The sequence below is a fragment of the Manis javanica genome, chromosome 9 (genome assembly GCF_040802235.1).
Source record: "Manis javanica isolate MJ-LG chromosome 9, MJ_LKY, whole genome shotgun sequence".
Classification (NCBI taxonomy): domain Eukaryota; kingdom Metazoa; phylum Chordata; class Mammalia; order Pholidota; family Manidae; genus Manis; species Manis javanica.
In genome coordinates this window covers 113,833,958-113,856,671 of record NC_133164.1, presented here as the reverse complement: position 1 = coordinate 113,856,671, position 22,714 = coordinate 113,833,958, and the positions used below count along the sequence as shown (strand labels likewise).

Here is a 22,714-nt window from a genome sequence, read left to right as displayed (position 1 = left end):
TCCAGAGACCTATGGGTGCCCAGTGCTGGTCAATGGTGAAAAACGGTCCTGGGCATGCCTCAAACTAGGAAAAGGAGCCAGAGACACCAGGCGGATGCTTGAATGAGTAAAGAAAGTCACCCACCATCCTCCCCACCAAACACACACACACACACACACACACACACACACACACACACACACACACACACCTAATTAAGACCAAACTTGAAAACTAAAAATAGGGGATGGAGAGGAGATGGTGGAGAGGCCAGCAGTAAAGGAAGTTTGTTTTTGACCAGAGGGGTTTGAAAGGCTGTCTCTTCCCTCAGTTGGCAAAGCGGCTGGTTGTGCAACCTGTGGGGCCCAGCCAGCCCCTCTCATCTGGGCTGTCAGTTAAACTGACAACAGGGCATGTGCCCCACAGAGAGCTAGAATTAGCGCCAACTCTGAGCGGGACGGGTCTGGGACTGAACCTTCCGGGGGCTGCTATTTGCTCAAAAGGGGCTGATTGCAGCAGCAGCTGCCTCCCCATGGTGCTCATGGGCTGTGCAAACGGAGCCAAGGTGAGGCTCTGGGGGGCACTGTGAGGCCCCCATGCACACACCTGCCTCTCAGGGTGCTGTTCAGTCCTCCATTTCCCAGTGAGAATCAAAAGCTGAGTTAATAAGTTAACCATTTACAGGCCACCTTGTACCCTTGAAAGATAAGGGGAGCCCTCAGCCTGGTGATAAACATTGTCCAAGGTCAGAAGTCTCTGGAAGAGATGTCTTTGAAAAACACTGTTTCCTGAGGTCAGGGCTGCCTTCAGCTTTCCAGGCCCTCCTGGGAGAAGCACAAAGACAGGTCCCGAGCCCCCACCGGACATCATGGGGCTCCGGGGCGCACACTCCAGGGACACTCACCACTCAGGCTGGCCCTGAGTCCCTTCCCCAGGCCTGGGTAGCCCAAGCGTGGTTCCTTCTGCAGCCCTGTATTGGGCCACGGTTCTCCATCACTCTCCCAATTTCCCAGGAATGCTGGAAAGACTGTGATGTCTGCCAACACACCCTTAAAAATAAAATGATCCCAAAGCATCAGTTTAAGAAGTCCAGAGTTCTGATTTCTCATAATGATTATTAATAACAATGCTGCTGCTTCTCCTCCTTATCCTCCTCCTTTTTCCTTTTTCAAGGGTCAAATTCTTTCCAAAAAATGTATTTCATTGGTGTCCTTGGTGCTCTGAGCACAGGCTTAATCTGTTGTTTGGTCCTGACCTCCAGCCTTGCTCTTACCCAACAGCTTCCAGATGTGGGATGGGCCCCTGGTCACCAGGACCCAAGCCATGCACCAGGACACATTCTAGTGAAGCCCATAGTCCTGAAATTGCAGATCTGGGTATAACTGGTCTACTTAGAGTGAACTTGAGCCAGGAGCCCAGAGACCGTTCCAGGCCCTGCCTCGAAGAGGCTCCGTCTCATTGGTCAGAGCACTGACCTCCCTTGACTCAGTTTGCTCAGTGGTAAATGAGGACGCTTCCTTATCTCTAAAGGAACTAGAAGACAGCTGATGCACTTGCCGTCAATCGGATTCAGGCCTGGGGCCGGACAACAGGTAGCTCTTTCACGGGACACCTCTGCCATCCTGCCTTGTGCTTAGCTTTTATCTAGAACGCTGTAAGATCAAGATAGTAACAGACAGCTGAGTAGCAATTCACTCCCCAAACTGGGCATTCGGATCAAGTTGGGGGTGGGGGTAAACTCAATGCCCAGACCTGACATGTTACCCACTGGATGAATTACTCTCACTTCTGTGAAGAAGGCCTCTGCTATCACTTCACCCAGAAGCCTGCCACATCTTACAATCGCCAGTGTCACGAGCTGTCTATGGAAAGTGGAAATGGGCAGGATGTGGTTTGAACTGACAAAGAAATGAAGCAGCCCCAGTCCTCACCAGGAGTCGGCCGAGATGGCAAAGGGTGAGAAGGGCAGACTGTGTCTTCCCAACTTGGAGCCACTGGCCGGTCTGGTTGCCCGGTACCAAGACAGTAAAAGCAACAATAACACACACACACTCACAACAACCGAAGCACAAAAACAAATCAACTTACAATATTTCTTGTTTTCAGTGGTAAAACTTTGCATCTATATAGCAATTGACACACTTCAAGAAATGTCCCCATACACTTGATGCTTGCAATAACCTATAGAGAAATGCAGAGCTGGGCTGATATTCCCATTTTCCAGATGAGAACAGAACACTGGACTAGGGTATAGTTATGAAGATGGCAAGTTACAACGCAGGCCCGGGAGTCCAGGACTCCTGACGCCTGACCTAAATCTAGTGCCTGGTTCTTCTGAATTCGAAAAACAGCCCCAATGCAGAGAAAGCAGCAGGTCCCAAGGCAGATACTTCCTGTCTCATTGGTGCATGAACCCTACTGTTCTGCCTTAGCCCGGGGGCTGCTCCCCGCTTTACCATGTGTCACCTTACTGGCCTATTGGACACTCAGCAAAATCTGCTGACTCAACGACTGATTGTCAATAACAAAAACGCCCAGAGGCCACTAATTTCCAAAGATTCAGACACAGGATTTTCCAAGCTATCGTAGGATCTTGTGGTGAAAACTTCTGCCCTGCCCTCCAAAGCCAGTTAGAGGAAAAGCCATTTTCTTGGCTTTCCTGGAAAGGAGAAGCGTTGATGTTTAAAGAACAGGAGTTCACGAGTACCTAGAAATGCACAGCAGCCCACATTTCTCAGAATGGTAGTGCTCACCTGGCTCCATCACTTTCCAGGCCAGAACCGTTTCCGCCAGAGGGCACGGCTCCCCTGCGCCCTGTCTGCAGGGACCTTCCCCCTGCATTGGTCGACACTTGCTGTCCTTGCTGAGAGGGGTGCTGCCAAGAAGGTTCTGGTCCCAGTGTCCTTGCTCATTGGCTGGTTCCCCCATATCCTTGACTGCTGTCCTTCTAAGTGATTTTGGGGGAAGTGATGTTTCCTCATCTCTAAAATTGGGGTGATGATAATAGCATCCCTATCATGGGTAACCATGAGGATGGTGGGACATCATCTGTGTAGCCGCTCAGAACAGTGCCTGCGGAGTGTGAGTGCCCGATGCCTGGCAGCTACTGTCCCTCTTGAAGGGTTCTTGAAGCCGTGTAAATCACAAAACTTCAGCCTGATTTTTTTCTTCATAGACATTATCCAGAGCAGCAGGCCTTTTTAATGTTTCCTGCCCTGCCGCCTTCCTCCCCAGAGACAGAAAGCAGAGGGAAGGAAGGACATTACATGTGGCAAATACCATCTCTGCAAATGCCTCCCATGAATTCATGGCACTCAACGGAAATTACTTTTTATTTTTAGCATACATAAGTATTTAATATATGTACATATCAGTGAGGAAAGAAAGAACCACTCAATAAATGAAGCTGGAACAACTAGCTATTTAGGAAAATGTAAGTCTATTTTATCTTACACCATATACCCCAAATGTTACAGATGGATCAGAAATTAATGCCCTCCCAAACCCAAAATCAAATAGATGTATTTCAGAATGAGGAATGCCTTTCTAAACATAAAGTGATAGAAAGATTGTAGATTTGAGTATATAAAATATAAGCCTGTGAAAAATCACGAAAGTAATAAGACCAAAGAGTGTCATGCCAAAGGTTAAAATATGTGTAACGTATGTGGAAAGCCATGATTCCATTGTGTTAAGTTTTTACTTACTTTTAAGAGCTTTTTGTATATTAAGGAAATCAGCCCTTTGTGTTCCCTATGTGTCCTACACCATTACCTGCTTGTTTGTGGTATTCCCTGTCTTGCAGAAACTTTTAACTCCTATACAGCTAAACTTGTAAATCCAACAGAAATTAATTAAAAGCTGACTTCACTGTATATGTATCTATATAGTCACCTTTGATGTCACCTGAGATCTGGGTCTTGCCAAGAATAACATAAACTGTGCCAAAGAACTCTTTGTTGATGTTGGAATTTTAGTTGAGAGGGATTACACAGACTTGTGGATCTATACTCTTCTGCTCCTTAAAATAAGATATATGGTGGGGGTGGGGGTGGGAGGGAGAGGGGCTGATACGTATTTTTGTTGGAATTTTGACATAAAGCTGTGTTTTCAAGCCATGCCCTCATTTCTTTGTCTGATATGCCCACGAAGTTGCCAACTTTAACTCAATGTTTTTGGAGGCAGAAGCCAGAAAATGATTGCATCTGTGAGTGACTGGCTCCCTGTTGAGTGGCAGGCACCGAATGTTCTGTGATGTTACTCTTTATGCCTTTTAGGGTCTCCCCCATTAGGGTAAGCTAGGCATCGATACACACAGTGCCTTGACTGGTTTCCATTCTGTTTTTTAAACTGGAAATGTGGAATTTCCAAAGAAGAACTAGAACAGGTAGGCATGAAATCTACTGCACCTGATTTCATTAGGTGCCTCTAAATCTCTATGAGGTTTTGATTAGTTCTGGTAACCAAGAAAGAAAGAAAGAAAACTCAGCAAGTCATTTGTTAAAGTCATAAAGCTGAACTAAATGGATAAGGTCCTCTAATTGACCTCAAGGAAGCTCAGGGACACTGTAGATCAGCTGCTAAATGACTTGTGATGTCTCGATTTAGAGAAGATGTCTGGCTCCCTAGCAAATTTGTCTGCCCATATTTCCACGATTGGGTTAAAGGTCTCTGTTAACATAGCCAAATCTTCAACTCAGTATGTTCGTTTGAGTTGATATCTTGACTGAGAGCACATTTGATGTGAGCAACATAATATTTACGTTTAAAACAGTGTTCACAGTTCATTTCTAAGAGATCAATTTATTAGTCAAGGTGAGAGATGGAACTCACCAAGGTTGTAGCTGTGATGCTCTTGGAGGTTTATGAATTGGAACTGTGGCTGGAGGCAGAAGCTCCTTCTGACTTCTTACTGCCTGCCAAGAATGCTTTGTTTAAAGTACATCAGTGCCCCTGGTGGGAAAACACTGTTAAACATTTATTTTCATGGTCCAGTTCAGGCTTCACAAGGTAGCACTGAAATGCCCAAAGTAAATTCTTTGTATAAATCACTGGCATAGAGATAAACCAAGAGATCTTGCTGTATCTCAGCTGTCTGTTCAAAGAGGACAACTGGTTAAAGAAACTGTGTGGAATTTAAAGCTTATTTACCAGCTTTTCCAATCTTCAACTATTGGAATAGAGATAAATGGGCAACATACTCACTTTTAAATTGCTACATGCCCTGCCCTCTTTTTTAACACTAATATTCTTTCCATTAAGAAAAATAAGCTTATAATAGAGGAAGTGTGAAAATCCTGCTTAGGCATTCTAATTTCTACAAAAAGCACAAACAAACACCTCAAAAATTTTGATTTTCTGGAATTTTCTTTTCCCAAGCAAGTAACCTATTTTCTTCTGGGTAGGAAGTTTTCTGCTACCAAGTATAACTAGAGAATAAGCTGACTCAACCAGGAAGAGTCGGGACAAAAATAAGTAGGTATAACCACCAATCCTGCCAACACAGAACTGCTTTGAGATAAAATTACTTCTGCCAGCAATTTAATAATGATAGCCAAAACCATTGACATTTGATCAAATATCCCGAGCATCTTAAATTAATTGAACAATAAAGAAACAAGACCTGGCTACTTGATTTCTACTTTTGTTTCTAAACATGAAATGGAATATTCAGACTCTCTCTCCAGTCTTCTGAGAGAAAGTTCCTTGTAGGGTGAGTGTCTGCAGTAGTGTCCCTGAAGATAGCCTACAGTTTGCACGGGAGTTGGTGTGTGTTTCGATCTTCTTATCATCTCGTGGATTTCCTTCCTGTTCCTTGCCTTTCCATCAGCTTTACAATGCCCTAACTACTGGAGACAAAGGAAAGCCTGGCTCATTCTGTAGCCAACTCTTGGAAGACCTAGAATTCCCTCCTGTGGGGCAAATACACCCTATTCCTGCATAGGACATGCCAGGACACAGTGGATCATTCCAATGGCCATCTCCCCAGGCATAAGTGAGTGGGGGAAATGCTTCTATAGATTCCCCTGAGATACAGAGATTGCTTGTGTAGTATATACGCATCTCATTCCACAAACTCAGATATGCAAGAAATAATACATATATCTCATTTAAATCAAATTAATAAGACTCTAAACCTCCCAGCAGAAAATTACTCTCATTCTCGACTGGCAAAATGAGTTCTCCCTTTCCCTGGGAAGACAGAAGAATCCAGAAGGTTCCTGCCTATAAATGTAGGATGAGCCAAGAGCTCCAGTTCATCCTGTCCAACAGTGACATCATTTCCCAGAGCCAAGGTGACTTCTTGAAGGCAGGTAAGCCTACTGCTTCTGGGCCAGGCTTGGGCCAGGATCTCTGCTAAATCTGGGGGCCTTAGAGTCAAAGACTGAGCCTCATCAGGCACTCCATAGGCCACTGCCTCACAGGCTCTGCCCCACCACCAGGCACTGCCAGGGAGCAAGGATGGGGCTGTGCTTCTCTCTTTTAGAGGAGGCCACCACGTTGCCCACCTATGACACATTACATCTCCTTCCATGTCTCGGAGCTCTCTCTCTTTACAATGAAACCCCTCACTGCAGCCCCAAATATTCTCTTTTCAGCATCTCTCCGATCATAGCCAATAGGATTACCTTGTAGGGTAATGTTCCCTGTGCCTTCCAAGGGAACCTCCCCGCCCCCACTCCTCCCCACGGCCGGTCCTCAGCTTAACCCCCTCCAGACAGTCCAGCTTCTCTGAACACAAAGCAGGCAGTCAACTTCTGCTTCTCCCTTGCAGTCAAAAGCTCCGAGACAAGGCCCAGTCATTGTTGATGGTCTTTCGTTTCTTCATTATATTTTAATGCACATTTATTTACTCGAGCCTATTAAACACACTGATTTCACACTGGGTCTCTGATCCTTCCAATCCTGCCGTCTCTGTGACTCTCACCCTCCCGTGTGGGTTCTGCTGCTTCTCACTTACGACTTGTCTCATGTGTTTGCTGAGTTCTCTCGGGAGCCCCGTACCCGAGGTGGGGCTGGGTTTGAGGTGTGCTCCCTCCATGGCGCTTTCATGTGTGCTTCTGCCTGCCGCCGGCGATGCTACCAGCCTGGAATCCTCCGAAACAAAATTTCAGGCTTAGGATTTTGGAGGCCTCTTGAGAATGACGAATTTTGGCCCCAGACCACATGAGTGTAGGCTTCCGGTTAGGGTCTTCCATGGGAGCCTTTTCATGGGAGACGATAGCTTTGTTTCCCCTTCACCCAGGGCCAAGATTTAGCCAGCAGTGTTCTTAATCGTTGTCTGGTGGTTTTTTCCAGATCAGAGTGGCCCTCATCAGTGGTCCTGGCGGCGAGTAGATATCTCTGGCCTGACATCCCGTCATGTGTGGGACTACTAGGCTCTATCCACTGCCACCAGGGCCATAACTTCTTAAAGTCCAAGGTCTAGAATGCTGCAGATGGTGAATGCTGTGGGGTGGATGGCAGCTTTGGTCTTCCTGTATGTCATTCAGGTCTTTAATGATTTCCCCTTCTTTCCCTTTACCTCAGCCATACATTCGTAAAATTATATAAAGGAGACCTAGGCTGCAACATTGCCCGCTAGATTTCCTACCATCATCTCTCATTTTTTTCATTCCTCCTGTAGATTCTCTCTTTTTGTTTCCTTCAGTCCTTTTGACACTTCTATAACCAAATTCCTGTATTAAGACCTCTCTGTTTCCTGTCTGGATCTCCAGTGCAAATGCAATCCCTGGGTCTGACACAGCTCCTCCAACTTCTTTCCCATCTCCCCACTGCAGGGCTGCAAAGTGGGTTGTGGATAAGAAAACACAAAGCTAAAATAAACCGAGTAACTCACATCAGTTCAGGCAATTATGTTAATTAATGGGCGGGAAAGAAAGGGAGTTTGGCGTTAGTACTGGGGTTCGGATTTCCTGTGCACTTGCAGGCAGTGTAAATTACCTTAAGCAAGATACTTTGCTTATGTGTTATGGGTTAGAATGGTGTCCCCACAAAAACATATGCTGAAGATCTAGCCCCCTGCCTCAGGAGGTGGTCTCATTAGGGATGGGGTCTTCATAAGGTCACTGAGATGTAATCAGTTAAGTTGAAATCAGGTCTTTTTGGAATAGGGTGGGTCCTTAACCCAGTATGACTGGTGTTCTTATAAGACGGGACAGAGACACCAGGACACGTAGCAGGGAGGACAACGTGGGATGACAGGAGCAGAGGATGGAGTGAAGCAGCTGCAGGCCAGAAAACACCAAAGACAGACAGCCAGCATGGGGAGCTAGGACGCGGTGAGGAAGGGTCCTGCCTGCAACCACAGAGGGGGCGTGGCCCTCCTCTCCCCTCGAATTCAGACGTCCAGCCTCCAGCCTGCAAGAGGATACATTTCTGTTGGCTTAAGCCAACCAATTTGTGGCACTTTGTTAATAGCAGCCTTAGTAAACAAATACATCTGGGGCTAAGTTTCCTCATCTATAAAAGTGGGACAATAATGCCTCATACAGTTGTTTTAAAGATTAAAATAAGATAATGCTAGAAAGCATCTGGCCCATGGAAGGCAAACAAGATATAGTGTTTTCATTATTTTGCAGTATCAAGTGATCTGGCTGTCACCAGCTGTCCACACAACTCCTTTCCTGTCAACAGTGCCTGCCTCCACACACATACACACACACACACACACACACACACACACTCCCAGTTCCACGTGGAGTCCTGTGCTCCGCTGCAGCAAAGTCTGATCTGCTCTTGTCTCTTTCAAAACTTCCAGGATGTTCATTTCAGCCACATCGGATCTGTATGAAATGAAAAGGGGTCCAAATCCTGCGATGGCCCTGGAGATAGACGGTTGGAGAACATTGTGTTCTAGTGTGGCTCCTGCCCCACCTGGGGACATTACTCCCTGTGGCTTTAACATCTGTGGCTTTAACTTACAACCACAAGGAGCTGCCAGTTATAAAAAGCTGAATGGAAAGTATGCTTGTTTTATATATGCCAAGGGGTCTGCCCGTGATTGATTTAAGAAAAGGCCCTAACTTCTGTTCTTTTTGTTCTTTTGATGTGCCCTTCTTTGAAGAAAAAAATTGATTGCCAGTGACACCCCAAACTCAGATGGAGGGAGACAGCACACGGTCGGTTTTACTGGGTCTGCACCCTCGTGTGATCCCCGGGAGAGGAGAGCCTGCAGCACGTACTCCCCCCCGGGCGCTCAGGGGAGCTGCTTGCCATTCCTAGTACCACTTAAGGACACTCAACAATACCTTTTCAGAGGACGTGTGTAACTTTCCAAAATGTCCACAGTACAGGTGAGGAGCAGAGGGGCTGCAGTGCCCGACACATGCGCGGGGACAGCGCAGCTGCCGAGAGGACCTGGATGCACCCACCTCTGGCCCCCCCTTTTTTCTGGCTGCCAGCTGCTCAGAGCTGGGACTGGAACAGACACACAGCCATGATGCTGCCTGCGAGTGTGTGTTCATGGCGCCCGGACAGCGCCAGCGCCGCCCCGTCGACCGCTGACCAGATCAGGGCTCTGGGACCGAAGTGGAACCCCAGGACCAGCCTGCTGCCTATCTGAGTCGTCTTACCGTTGCGCCAGTGGATGGAGCTTCAGAGCCGCGAACAGTGCACCTCTCCAACACATGCATGACTCCCGCGAGAGACACAGTCCCTGAGAACACTAAACAGCAATGAGGGCAAAATCCTAAATTACAGAGTTCTCACTCCACAGAGAAATGCAAATGATCATTCTGCCTCCTCCAGAAGCCCACAGCCTGATTTTGCTCTCCATCTGCAAAGGGCTTCTGTCCTCCACAGCACCTTCCCCACCAGGCTTCCCTGGACAAGCCAGAAATGGTCAGCTCAGTCTGTGGGCTCTTCCCACTGAGATCCCAGAGGGACGATGGCAGAGAATTTCTTCTGCATTGTTTTTACCAGCCACAAATATGTGTTGGGCGCCATGTGTGAGGCACTGCTAGGGAGAAAACTACCCTTATGCTCAAGCCGTTTCCAAGGTAGTCAGACAGAAAAAAGAAAGAGCCAAACACAGCAATTTCTTCAAGCACTTAATACTATGCCCCAGTAGCTTATGGCCGCAGAAATTCAGGGGAGGCAGAGGCCCCACGAAGCCAGAGAAGGAAATGCCGCATGGAGGAGCCTGCAGACACATGGAGCGTGCACAGGAGGAATGGGGAGAAGCGGCGGCCAGCAGGGGAGGACAGGGAGCCTCAGCCAGGGCCCAGGTCTCCACTCTCCCGGATCAGAGAACTCCCTGCGCTCCGACCTGCGGGGACCACACCCCCCTGTGGCTGGGCTCCGTCTGGGCAGGTCCCCCCCTCAGGAGCAAGAGCCCCTGGGGTCGGCAGGGTCTGCGGGAGCGGGGGAGGGGGGACTCCGGCGAGGCCTTGAGCAGGCCACGGAGAACTCCCCCTGTGGGAAAGGAGAGCCACTAAAGAGTGTTCAGGACAGAAGACACAGGGCTGGACCAGTGTTTTGGAAAGATAACCTCTAGCTTTGATACGCTTAGTTGTAAAGCGCTGCCTGGGTTAATGAATCACTTTTTACAGGTTTTGTCTCATATGTACTCATCCATCAATACCCATCTCTAATTCATTATCCAGACCCCAGGGCGCTCCGATTTACGGGATGTGAGAGAGAGTCAACTGTGCCGTGGGAGCGGAGGGAGTGCTCTGAACAGGAGGCCTTCGGGGTCCCTCTGGCCCGAGGTGTCCCGCCACCCCATGTCTGGCTAGGGCAAAGTCTAGCTTCTGCACAAGCCATTTGGATTTTTTAAATCTCTGTTTCATAACACACCAGAACGAGGCTGCTGTATACTTGTTGCAACAGGAGAGAATGTGCATAAATCATCTGAGTAAGTTCTGACTGGGTCGATCAAGAGCATCTGCGTGGGTGAGTCTGATGTCTGATGTTGGCAATTTGCAGCCCTAATAATAATAATATCTGCACATGTGCAGTATCACAGAGCTAGGACGTTGCCACCAGCTGCTGTCTCACAAGAGCTGGGTGACCATCAAGGCATGGTCTCTAGGGCCAGACAGCCTGGATAGAGCCCAGCCTTGACATTTGCACACTTTGAAACCTTGGGCATGACACTTAACCTCTCTGTGCCTCAGTTGTCTCATTTATAAAATAGAAACTATAACAGAATCTACCTCATTGGGGTATTGTAAGGGCTGAAGGAGCCAATACATACAAAGTGCTTAGAATAGCATCTGCCACACAGGGAGAAGATTCTGTAGAATGTTATCCATTCTTCTTCTTATCCCCTTGGCTACTGAGACAGAGCCAGAATTGGTCTGAAGTTTGTCACTGTCCCATGGACTCACCAGTGATTCTTGACCCTTCCACGTCCAAGGAAAGAACCCCTGGTTGTGTTCCAACATCTGTGAAGTTCCAATTTATACTCTTGTTCCAGCCTGATTCCAGAATGCATGTAGGCAGGCTAGTTTCCTGGAATTGTGTCAATCTCCATCTAATTACTAATTAACATATTTGCAGAGATTTAAGTTTGGGTGCCTAGCAGTGAATTAGTAAGTATTTGCCTGATGTGAATTAAATCAGGGTCATTTGTATTCCAAATTTCCAGAATATTCTAGGCACTCAATAATGTTTGGTGAATGAATAAGTGACATGAAGGGCAACAGCCAAAGGAAACATCTGAGCAAGGGTAGATTCATTATTCTGTCGTGCACCCCACTCATTGAGTCAGCCTGGTACTGTGAGTAGTTATAAAATGATCTCATTTAATTTACTAAGTGTGACCCTTAAATCATACTGTACAGCTGAACCCAGTCATGAAATCACATCAATTAATTCTAGTCAACTGACCAGATGCTTTGCTACTTGATAACCTTTAAAATGCAGTGTTTATTGATTTAGATTAACCGTGACTTAAGAAAACTAAATTTATAGGCTTAGATAACTGGCAAATTCAAGGTTTATTTGGCTTACAGAAGCATTCTTTAGCTTTACTGAAAAAGATCCATTGGAAGTTATCTGTAAATTTCAGACCTCCCATAGTGTTAAAAATATAATCCATTAAGTGAAATTCACTTTTTTTCAGGAATACATCCACCATACAAATAAATACAGCTCTAGGATATGGCTGTTCAGCATTAAGTAGAACTAAGCAGAAACGGTCCAAAAGCAAATGAAGGTGCTAATAAGTATATAGAATTTGTAAAAGACTAAAATATAGAAATGTATTAGATGAGAGATGGGACAACGAATGAAAGATGACTAGGAGGGGAAGGTGGGAAGAGGAAGAAGAATGTCAGGAAAGCTAAAGCCCTAAAGGAGTCAAGGTTTGCTGGACGTCCTAGAGACAACTCATGGGGTTTACGTTTTCATCCCTCGCTGGGAAGAACAACAGAAGGCTAGACCCCACTGGGGCGGCAGCGCACTGTTAGCAGGCAGCAGAGAGAGCGCAGCTTGCTTACTCTCCAACCATCGGGAACAAGTGCAGTATCAGGGGTAGGATCTTGACCCTCAAGGGACACCACCAGCCTTTGGCTAGAAGCCGCTGCCTCGGCTCCTGACTGCACTGCTACCAGCCCTGACCCCGGGCTCTCCTTCTGAATCTTAGCTGGCAAATTGGCTCGGCCTTGGATTCAACCTTTGTCTCTCTCTTCAACCTAATGTTTTAGCTGCTTCAAGACCTGAGATCTCATATCCCTGAAGTCTCCCCGCCAGCATGTGCTTTTATTTTCCTTCAACCCTTTAGCTCAGTTATTAACTCTCTCTCCTTATTTCCCCCCTTTGACAGAGCTAGTAGGTCAGTCTTCTAGAGGACAGACTGTGTCTTGATAGCAGAGCGCTTGATCAAGCCTCTCATTTAAATCCCAGTGGAACAGACGGGAAACTCATGCACACAATTAGGTCAGCAGTGTACCCCAAGAATGTTTATGGGCTTCCACACGATGAGCTCCTCACACACAGACACACATAAGAGTATCCTACATTCTTAACAATTCACAATGATAAAGAGACTCTGAAAACCTTTTTTTTTATTAAGTGAATTTTATCGATATTTAGAGGAGCCACTTCCTCCAGCCGACACATTCTGATAAACCCTTCATTTGAGCATTACTCCAAGGCTACTACTGTTCAGGGACATTTCTAGTCCAGATCAAAAGGCTCTGTACTTGGTTCTGCTCAGTTCTTTTTTTTTTTAATCAGTGACTTGGAGTAAGGTATAAAAGTCATGCTTGTCAGTTTGGTCATGGGAAAACAGTTAAGCTAATGGAAGGCAGGGTCAAAAATAAAAAAAAACCTGAACAATGATTACTCATTGTTCATTCTTGACTTGAATCCTGTACCATCTGCATTTATGTTTAAAGAATTTAACTGCGCAAGAGTGCAACAGGGAGAGCTGATTTAGCAACAGTTCATGCAGGGTCCACAAACACAATCTGAGTCAACACGGTAATGCTGATACAATCCCAAACCACATTAATAGAAGTTTATTGTCCAGACCACGTCTGGAATATATATTCCATTCTAGATACTACATTTTAAGAGGGTCACATGAGACTAAATTATGTGTAGCAGACTCTGGACAGGGGGAAAATTCCATTATATGAAAACTATTTGAAGCCATTAAATATGCTTAACTAGAATAAGAGAAAATTCTAGGAGGACAGTATTGCTTTGTCTTCAGTAGGTAAACGATTATCATGTGTACATTGTATAAGACTTGATCTGTGTGCTCAAAGCCTATATAGTGAATCAAAAGGGAGAAGTCAAATTTCACTTCAATGTAAGACCTTATTGTATTTCATAGGACCCAGTAATGGACTAGGTTGTCCCTATAAATAGTAAGTGTCCCTTCCTGGGAAGTGTTTGAATAGATGCTGAGCACCCAACTGTCAGGGCCAACGAAGTGGTGACTATTTCTTTTGGCTCAGATTCTAAGACTTTTTTCTGGTTCTTTAAATATTTAACTACCTTACCTAGGCAGGTGATAGCTGGGATTACCTAGCCTGTCCTCTGCACGTTTCACAGAAGCTTACCCTCTTCATAGAGAATCGAATCCTCTATGAAGTTTCTGCTTTTAATCCTCAGTATGATCGGGAAATGAGAAGCACCAGGAACAGCAGCCTCGGAGGCCCCGCCCTGTCCTGGCGCTGGGGACTGTCCTTCCTAAGGACCGCGCCTGGCTCACTCCTCAGGGTCACAAGGTTCCTCCCTATCTTTCCAACAAATTCTTTTTGTTTCAACCAGCATAGCTTGGTTTCAATTCCTGACAAATTAAAGAACTTCAACTATGACCCCCATCTTGTGCTTTTTACAGTATTATCTCAACAGTAGTTCAAGTATATTTAAGCAGGAATTTTTGCCATAATTTGATAATATACTTATTACACATCCTTATACCTTGGGCACTGAACCCCACAAACATTAGAGCAACAGGACAGAGAATCTGATAACAGCCTTATAGTCATTCACCCTCAAGTGTATATGTGTTTGGAAGAAAGCTGCTGGGAAAAGATTTATTTACATTTTAATTTTTAAAAAATACATGTCCTGCAATGCATATTTTATATGGACGGCAGCCCTTCATTATGCAAATAACAATTTTCTCTGAGATGTCTCTGAGATAAGTTTTATACCTATCGTTTCTGGCCTGGAACCAAGAAAATGGCACAGCCACTCAAAGTTCACTTGTTACACAGCTGGTCTGACAGTTAATTAATGAGCTTTATTAGGCTGGAGGGCTGGAGGCCTCGCAGAGCCAAGTTTAGGACCCGGTTGGGTCTCAAGGTTGGGTGCTTCCAGTGAAGCTCAAACGTCATGCTGTTAAGTCCTCGGATCTTGGCAGAGCAGTGCTTTCTGTTCTGAAAGTAATGGCCTCACGTCTCTCATGAACAAGTCCTGTTAGAGATCAAAGCAATCTTTCATAACCTCATTTTGATGAGTTAAGGGAAAATGAACCAGAAACACGAGGATTAAATGTCCCTTAAAACTTCCCTTGGGATGTAAATACTGAGAAGAATGTGCCAGGCCAAACCATGTATGGGGTTTTATCAGACCCCAACCATGTGGGGGAAACAGAGCAAGACTTCTGACAAATTGAGGCACATCTGGGTTTGCCTCCACCTAATTGGTCAGTATTGCTGTCCTTCAGGGGGTCCCATAATGAAAAGGGCACCCATGCTCTCCTGGGGGGCTGCTCCCACCTACAGGACTTAAACTCTTCACTTGGACCAGTTGTGTCCATCTAGAATTTAGATTGTTACTTTACATTAAATAGCTCCTTAACTAAAGTGATTCTACAGTGACAGATATCCCACAGGGCTCCAAGCTTATAAGAAAAAAATGACTTTTTAATGTGTTAATTTCTCCCTAAAAACACAGCTCTCTCAAAGGAGTTTCCATAACATACATAACATCAAAGGGGAATGCTAATTCAATGTCTCTTTTGGTTGTTTTGTTTAGTTTTTAAATATCTTTGTATCTGATCTAAACATTTATCCTGAAATTATCAGCAACTCCACACCTACATGTAATCAAAAGGATGCCCATAAAAGATAGAAAGGGGGTGGGAGAGAAATGAACATCCATGAGAGGAAATATAAGTAGGATTAATCTGTTCCTTAAATGTGCAATGAATGTAAGAGTATGGTGGGGTTTTTTTGAGGTAAAATTCACAAAACATAAAATTAACCATTTTAAAGCGAACAATTCAGAGCATTTAGTACACTCACAATGTTACACAACCTCCACCTCTATTTGCAAAACATTTTTGTTACCACAAAAGGAAGCATCGTACTCATTAAGCAGCTGCCCCCAATTCTTCCTCTCCCCAGACCCCTGTCAACCACCGATCTGCTTTGTTTTGATAGGTTTACCTATTCTAGTTATGTCATCAGTGGAATCATAAGTGGCTTTCTGTGTCTGGCTTCTTTCATTGAGCATAATATTTTTGAGGTTCATCTGCATTATAACATGTATCAATATTTCATTCCTTTTTATAGGCTGAATAATATTCCATTGTGTATACATAGCATGTTTTCTTTATCCATTCATCCATTGGTGGATATTTAGGCTGTTTCCGCCTTTTGGCTATTATGAATAGTGGTGCTACGAACATGTGTGTACATGTATTTATTTGAAAACTTGTTTGCAATCTTTTGTGTATATACAGAGAATGGAATTGTTAGAAGACCACTGATGCTAAAAGAGCTGTAGCTATACTCTGCACGTCTAATTTTACCCAAGACCAAATGCCCATAGACATCAATCCCCATAGCTGCAGAATTTCTTGGTCTTCTACCAAGGGACCCATCATCAGTTTCCCTGAATTTGAACTAAAACTGCTCCCTGGTATTTCAGTGTCCTGAAGCCATGAAGGGAAGAGGCAAAAAGGGAGGTCACAGTGATTTCTGGAGGGTTGGCACTGACTGTTAAGGAGAGCTTGGAGAGCTGCTGCACAGAGGGAGTGGAGCAGGGTTTGTGGAACTGGGGGCTTAGCCTTAGGGTATCTATTTGTACTGCCTGCCCCTTGGTCAAGGTTAACAAAAGACTACATTAACCCCCTACAGGCAGAATCACCAAGAATTCACACTCCTCAAACTAAAGGTTTGGGTCAGCTGATCAACCACAGAGTCTCAACTAACCCAGTGCTACTAAAAGGCAAGGGAAATGGAGTAGAATGGGTAGTTAGTCAACCAACCTTTTTCTTATGGCTAGTTGCAGAAAAGCAGGCTGATATCTTCACCAGTATTTCCCTGCAGGCTGCTATGAAATAAGTGTATAATAATTTCCCTTTTTGTGTTTAAATACAGGTTACACCCCTCAGTATTATGCCCCCCAAAATGTAACATGTCTACAAAGACTTGTACACTTATGTTCGTAGCAGCATTGTTCATAATAGCCCAAAATGGAAACAACCCCACATCCATCAACTGATAATTGAATAAATACATTGTGGATATCCATAGATAGACAACAATAGAATATTGCTCAGCTGTCAAAATGAAGGAAGTACATTAGGAATAGAAAAATACAGTGCATTCCAGATGGCACAGAAATGGGGAAAAAGTCATAAGGGAATCTGTGGCACAGTCTTATGTCAATAAATCTGGAAACGTAGATGAAACTGATAATTTTCTAGAAAAAAAATATAGCTCTCTGAAACTGACTAAAGAAATAAGAAAACTGAATACAACCATTTTAGCATTAAAAAAAAATTGATTTGACAATCAAACGTCCCGACTTCCTTACCACCACCTCCCAAAAAATACACTAGTCTTAGGTGATGTTAGCAGTGAATTTTACCAAACGTTAAGGAAAAGAGTATCACACGAGCTCTTACAGACAACAGAAAAGGACAGCAGACCACTTGGTATGGAAAGCTTGCCTAAGCTTGACACCAACAGGAAACAAGGTCAGCACAAGAGAAAAAAATCTCACTTATAAATGTAAATTAAAAGTCCTAAACAGACACTAGGAAGTGAATTCCAACTGGTGTCTTTTTTTAAATGGTCATTACTAATTCTGATTTATCCCAGGATTGTGAGCGCATCAGAAGAATCTGTCAGTCAGAGCATGCCAGGCATACAGATTACAAAGAAATAAAATAACATGTCTTATTCTATGCATTCAGCATTCAAAAAGGCATTCCCTTATCTAAAAGTAAAAATCTTAAGAATAAATAGAAACAGAGGGAACTTCCTGCATCTGATGAAGGGTTTTTACCAAAAAACTTGAGTTATCACATCTTCGTGAGGATTCCCATCAAAAGCAAGAGCAGGACAAGGAGGGCAGCCATCACCCCACAATCAACATGGCACAGGAAATACTGGCGAACGCATTACGAAGAAAGAAAGGAGGAAAGGAGAGGGAAAAAAAGAAAAGAAGTGTGGGATGAATGTATGTGTGACGGAGGAAGAATCTAAATAAATCAGTAAATAAGAGAATGGAAGTGCCCCGGTAGGAAAGTGGGGGAAAAAATGAGAAAAGGTAATTTTCAAAAGTGGAAATCCAAATGCCTTTACCATATACATATATTTTTTTCTTATTTTAAAAAATTACATAAATAGAATTATGGTATTCATAGTCAATAGATTTTTTTTCACTCACAGTAAACATTTATGAGAGTTCACATCCTGAGTGAAAAAATATATAGAATATGAACACCATCTTTATATAAAAATTTTAGATAAAATAAAGAAAGACTGGATGTTGTATGTGAAGATATAAAGACACAGAAAAGGAACCAGTGAGAAGCAGGGTGTCAATCACAGAGAAGCCAAGATGTAGTTGCAATTTATTTCTGGGGGAAAAGTTGGCAGTTGTTAGTGGTTTGGTGTGAACTCTTCTACTCCATTTCCCACATGTACATAAAAAATTACAATTTTTAAAATAGTCTCCTTCTTTTCACTTTCTCTTTTATAAAATGTGAGAAAGACAAAGTCACCGTGTCATCTATACATACATTACAGAACATTGCGATGACACCAGGAGAGAAATGATGGCATATTTTCTGTATAAAAATTAGAAGGAAACCCTATGTTGAATTCTCCAAAAAATTAGCTTAAAAAAAGACCAGCTTAATTTTCAATTCAATTTTAAATTATACATGCACTTCATCCTTATGGAATGAAAATGAAAGACCCTGAAGATTCATTTGTAATGACTTCAGGTATTTAAAAATAACTACTGGCTGTTCTTTCTCTCGCCACTGTCCTGTTCTTTGCAATGATTCTGTACCTCTGTGTAGCCATGAACCCAAGCCTCCCCAGGCCACAGTTGTGACACGCACTTGTCATTCACAGACCAAGCCACAGGACACCACTGTTGCATTTGTGCTATAGTAGCATTTCACTTAAGCTGAGGTGAATGTAGAATGAAAAAGAAAAAGGAAAATCTCTTTTTCATGAACAGACATGTGACAATTAAGGTTTAAGATTCAAACCTTATCTTTCCAGCTCTAATTCTTAAAATCCATTTACATTGGATTTGAACATCATGTATTGAAATTATCCAAATCTCTTATTAATTTCACTCCAGTCAAACACAAATTATTTTGGAACAGTTAAAGAAACGTGAGCACCCACAAATGCTTACTAAGAACAAAGCCCTCTGAGCATTAAGTTCTCACAAGTAGCTGCTATGCTGGCTACGTGAAGTTAATCGCTGTATTTAAACTCATGAGAGCTCTGTGATATATCACTTGCAAAAACCGACAAATAATACATTCACTATCATTGAAACCTAAAAAAAAGTTGTGTTTTTTTTTTTTTAATGGGGCCAATGTATTTTTGAAATCAAAGTGTTGGGTAAATCAAACAATGGTTTTCCTTTGGCTTACCCAAAGATTCTTTATTTGCATTTCTGATTGCACCACACAGTGGATAGTTAGGCTTGGCACCTTAAAATTTCCTTTTGACCCAGTCCCCGACCTTAGCACGTAATCACAGTTTTCTAAATGAACAATTACAGGTCCCAGAGAAACTGACATTTAAAGGGAAACATTCCTTTTGTCTTAGTAGTAAACAATATGTACAGAAAGGTGCTCCCAGAATAGAATACAGCCTATTAAAAAGAGATGACAGTTATGAATAGCTGGTCTTTGCATTTAGGAAGTAAACTGTAGTCCCTCAAAGAGACTGTAGTCTAATTAGGAATTCATGACACAGCCATATGAAAAGAAAATAGTGCCCTTAGGTATATGAAGTGCCAAAATATTTTAAAGAGCACAGTTGGGAAGAGGAGAGGGTCGCCAAGGACTGGTGTGGCCAGGAGAGGGGGCAGAACTTGTGGGGGGCCTGCAGGCTCCGTGCCGCCTCCTGGCAGAGTTTCACCTGCCCTCCTCCTGGCCCAGCCAAGCCAGACCCCTTCCTCTGTCAACTCAGCCAGTCCCTGTCTTCTGAAAATTTTAGCTCTTCGACAAATGTTTAGTTATACCTCTTAAAATTTGTTCATTTATTTATTCAACAAATACTAGGCACAAAGAATACAACCCACAAGGTCCTTGTCCCCATCATCACACTTACTGCTCACCCGTCACTCTTCCATGGGACTGTGAGCTCTGCAGAGGCCCCAGCACAGAGGGCAGGGCAGACTGTGATAAATGTTGGTTAAATGAATGCGCTGCCAGGATGGGGTGGAGATGGGAAGAGGGGAAGTTAGCACCATGGTCCAGCCCAGGGGTGCAGGGAGCTCGGGTCGGAGGGACACAAGTGGTGATGGGAGAGAAAGGACAGGAAATAAGAGAGAGAGCAAAGTGTCCCCAGATGTCCCCTTGCAGCAATAAGGGGGAAATCGAAGCCAAAACCAGCTCCACGGATGGCTTTGTGCAATGGGTTTGTTTGTGCACTAGCTTCTTCACTCATCCTTAGCACCAGCAACCCCTTCAGGTTACAGAAGGGTTACTTGCAGCCCTGAGCCAGCCTAGTAATTGTGAAATAAGCTTGCCTGTGCTGCAGGAAATGTGACCTTGTGAGAAAGGGCACGTCCTTGAAAGATCAGCGTGGAGCAGCCCTTGGTTCGCTGTCAGCAAGCTCAGCGAGGAGAGAGCAGGGTGCTCTCTGTGTGCGGTCACCACACATGTGTCACGGCTCTTCACAGGCATTTGGAGTTTAGGTGACTCTTAGGGGTTCAGTGACTCATAGGATGACATGTGAGCAATACGATGGGCTGAGTGGTTGTAAGGTAATAAATTTGTAAACTTAACTAAAATAGCCTGAGTTTGAATTCAGGATATTGGTTGCCTGAGCAACAGAGAGGTTAGAACAGCAGTAAATTATGGCTCGTCTTATCAAACAGAGCTGTAACTGTTTTACAGAAGGGCACCAGTGCCCCTGATGTTGGCTGCCAAAGACAATTCAGCACTGAGAAATTATCAGCAAGTTGCTATCAAAGGAAAACAGAAGATCACGACCAAGGTCCCAGGTCTGAGTAGGCAGAGGCCATAATTCCAGACAGCACAGAGACGAGAAGCCCCAGGTCCTAACCACCGCCCTTCCTCATCAGTGACCCAGCCGGCAGCTCCCCTGGCCTCCGGGAACCTCAGACTGCCCTCTTGGAGAGAGAGAGCCCGTGGGCTCCAGTGAGCAGATGTCCCTGAAAACACTCTGAAAACAGGGAAACATGCTACAGAAATGCACAGCTGCCCCTAAAAGATGAAAAATAAAATTGGCTGAGGAAGAGCAACAATAAAGCTATAGTATTTTAACGAGAAATACCCATCAGCCAGCAGTTTGGAGGAGTCTGAACAAAACACACACCTTTAGCAACTGGAAAAAAATCATTTTATGTTAACACCCATACTTGACCTTCAGAGACCGGTGCTCTGGGTAAGTTAGACATTCTTGGCAAGGTCCTCCGTGGAAACTCACAGTAGCATAATCATTCTGCTTGGTCTAATTCCAATGGTTGATCCGCTCTGCGAGCACACCACCCTGTCCAGACGCCTCTGTTACTCCCTGGGTGCCTTGCTGGCCGCCTCCTATACACATTCTCTCTCTGCCTTGGGGCCCACGCGAGCTCTCCTCCAGCCACACTGATTTCTGTTGCCCCCCGTGTGCCTCTTACTGGCTGTCTCTCCTTGCAGACTCGGTCAGAGCATCAGCTCATCACCCCATAGAAGCTGCCCTTGCCAAATGGTTGGCTGCACTGTTATCTTGCTCTTGCCCCTTGAGACAGACAGCAAGCTCTTTGGGGAAGGCCCAGGAGGAACCTTGCTTGTCACTACTGACACCACACTCCCCGGGATTCTGCTTGCACAGGTTAGGACCCGTCTGCGAAGGGGGAGGAGGGTGAATCACCGTGAGCTCTTTTACCTCCCATACAGCCCACAGGGCTTAGCACTGATCACCAACCATCCCTGAAGGGGAGACAGTGTTCTCTAGTCTGGGAGGAACTTGGGAACATATATGTATCAGGTATTCACCAAATGTGTGGAGGGAGTGGGCTGAGCCGCCAGGCAGGACCCTGAGCCAGACGGGCAGGGAAGTTGCGGTGGCTGCACTCTCTCCCCTTCTGTGTACCCTGACCAGCTGAGGGCCTGGAGACCGGCGTGGGGAACACTCACGGTGAAAGACATACAGCCATCCAAATGCAGGCATGCAGCAGAGGAACATGCCGACCGAATGGCTGAGTTCACTCTCCTTCCCATCCCAAGTGTAATGAGGACGCAGAGACCAGCACTTCTGCATGCCAGAAGGCCACACAAGTAAGTCCACACACAGGGAGCCATGTCTAGAAGCCTCTCAGACAGAGGACATGTGACTTCTTGTCCTTCCTCAGTTCTGCCACCTTGAATTACATTCACCTGTCTCCCAGAGCACCGAGACAATTCAAACCCATACTAGTAACTCCCAAGTCTGAATAACCTCACTTGCTTGCCAGCCTTTTCTAATTCAAGTATAACAAACACAGTAAAATGCACAGGTTGTAAGTAGTCACCCTGATAAGTTTTGGCAATTGTGTATACCCGTGGAACCCCGACTTTGATCGAAATACAGAATTTTTGCAGGTCCCGTGGCAGATGGAGCACAAGGTCCCCACTTAGGCTGGGAGTTGCTGAGCTTCCCTAGGCGTCACCCATCCATTTGCTCCTCCTTTCCAATGGTCTAGCTTTTAAGTCAACTTAATACATAAATCACTTACATTGTGCCCAATACTGCAGGAACCATAAAACATAGCCTCTCCCACAGAGAGCTCGGGTGTAATGAAGGGGAATTTGGAGTTAGGAGAGCGAGTGAGGGGGCCTGGAGTCAG

General features: G+C 44.8%; 1 protein-coding gene across 1 annotated transcript in view; it reads right to left on the bottom strand.

Annotated features, from left to right (window-relative positions):
* The window catches only part of LOC108385223 (uncharacterized), a 131,650-nt gene that overhangs the window by 40,955 nt on the left and 67,981 nt on the right, over positions 1 to 22,714 (bottom strand). The gene's annotated exons all lie outside the window — the stretch shown is intronic.